This window comes from Gavialis gangeticus, unplaced genomic scaffold, assembly GCF_001723915.1.
Source record: "Gavialis gangeticus isolate Ggan-Ray unplaced genomic scaffold, GavGan_comp1, whole genome shotgun sequence".
NCBI lineage: Eukaryota > Metazoa > Chordata > Crocodylia > Gavialidae > Gavialis > Gavialis gangeticus.
Genome location: NW_017729032.1, coordinates 58,012,002 through 58,014,205, shown reverse-complemented (window position 1 = coordinate 58,014,205; position 2,204 = coordinate 58,012,002). Strand labels below are relative to the sequence as shown.

Below are 2,204 nucleotides of genomic sequence, written 5' to 3'. Positions count from 1 at the left end.
CTTTCCCTGGGTGCAGTATTATTAATGAGTCTTTTTTCCCAGTGTTATAAACTTTGGTAGATTTTCCCTTCCAAAATCAATTTGTCCTGTATCCCTATTAGAAACTTCTTTAAAATCTTATTTGCCTTAATGTGAGATAACTAGAAAAAATGCATGATATTGGACAGAAAAACAATGCAGGCATACATGCATACATGCATGTATGCATAGATAGAACTGAAAAAAATGTCTCCAACTTTTGCCCACTGGAAACTACTTATTAGCATTACCAAATTTCCTTTCATTCCTCTCACTGGAATAAATGATAGATGCAGTTGAAGGAAAGACGGGGAAATTTTCTTTTCACTCAGTTTCCAGGAAGCATGTGTGGAATTCTTGGCTTTGAGAGGTCGTAGAGTCAAGCACTGCAATTGGATTTTAATCAGTTTTGGAGAGCTGTTGTTGCTGTGCATACTAAGATAAAGCTGATTGAAACTCAAACTTCAGGATAAAAACTGATCACTGAAAGGGTCAAAGAAAGAATGAAAGTCATATTTGCCTGATTGCACAATTAGCTACAATCCAGCATGGGGTTTCTTTTGCCCTTTCTTGAGAGCATCAATTATTTGGTCACTCCAGGAAGCAAAGTAATGACCTTCTGTCTATTGCAGTGATCTAAGTTTTATACAAGGGTATCACTTGCTGAAAGACACACTCCTGTTCAGTTACAAATGATTCAGGTAGAAGGGGATTACCAGACAAGTGCCTTATAGACCAGTCTTGGGACTAATTTAATTTAATGTTTTCGTTAATGACTGGCGAGAAAGCAGGCTGATGCAGTTGCCAATGGCACAGAATTGTGAAGCATCATCAAAACAGAGGAGGGTTGGGATATTGCATAGGAAGTAATGGGATGAAATTCAATAATACAGAAAGCAAAGTCAGGTGTTTAGGGACTAATAACAAGAATTTCTGTTATAAAACCTGTCATCAGACACAAATGAGATGGAAAAAGGTGTATGTGCACTGGCACTAGGTGTATGTGCATTGGCTACAGGACAAGTTAATGCAATGGGACTGTGAATAAGGCCAAAGTGTTACTAAGAAATGTCAAGGTATTTCCAGCAGAGATACGGAATTAGCATCATTTGACCTCATTTAGAAAATTTCATACAATTCCGGTCATAATTATCTTTGAAGATATGAATCTTCCTTGACTTGTCATCTTCTTGGTGGCTAAAATCCTACTTCAAAGAATTTATGATAACAGTTCTTTTTTTTTGTTGTTGAGATTTTCTACCCACTATCTGTTCCCACCAGCTTTTACTGAATTCTCATATCCCACAAGTGTTCCCAGGGTAGGAGGTTCAGTTGTGGGTGTAGCTGCAATCCAGATTTCCCCCTGGAAACATGTAACAGGACAAATTCCATGGCTTGCCTCTAGCTGAACTGGCTTCAGGATCAGGGGACCACAAAGATTGATATTGTTCCTTTTGTTGGGTGCCACTTTAGTTTCCTTTTAGTCCCCTTCAATCTGCTTCCTCCCCTCCCACCCCCGCCAAAACACCTAACCCACTCCTGGCAGTGTTATACCATAGTAAATCAGAATTAACGCTTTTTAAATCTATGGGGAAATAAATCAGACAAAATTAATCCCCTGACCATGTAGAAATCATGAGATCTTTATATAGTATTTTCTAAATATAATAAATATCCCTTTGTTTCTTATATATTTTATCTTTTGTCCTGAAGGAAATAAGTTATTTCCTTTTCAATAATTATACAGCATGTTGGGGCATATTTATATGCTTGTGAGAAGACTAACATATTTGAAGTCATAGACTCTATATAATATTTGTTTTATTTCAGATGGGATCCATCTCAAAAGTAGCTTTCTTCTCTCAAGAGGAAGATTCCAATGAACAATCTGTTTGACCTCTGCATCTTTTATAAATAACATTATTGTAAATGTCTCATTTCTAAGACGGACTGTGGAGAGAAGAAACTTAATATAAATTTGAAAATAAATAAAAAAAACTTCCTAATGGATGAAGATTGACTAAATAGTTTTGTTGCTAGATTTCTCCATATCCACAAAAGATCTGTTTTAACAAGGTTTCTAAATTGACTTTCTTATGACCTGGTGACACAATGTCACATTGGGACCTTTTTTCCCTGAGAAGGTCATAGAATCATAGAACCATAGAAGTAGGGTCAGAAGGGAC

The 2,204-nt window shown here is 36.6% G+C and overlaps 1 protein-coding gene across 1 annotated transcript in view; it reads left to right on the top strand.

The window, feature by feature from the left end:
- Window positions 1–2,204, top strand: part of TRPC4 (transient receptor potential cation channel subfamily C member 4) — a 308,233-nt gene that overhangs the window by 81,462 nt on the left and 224,567 nt on the right. The window lies entirely within an intron of this gene.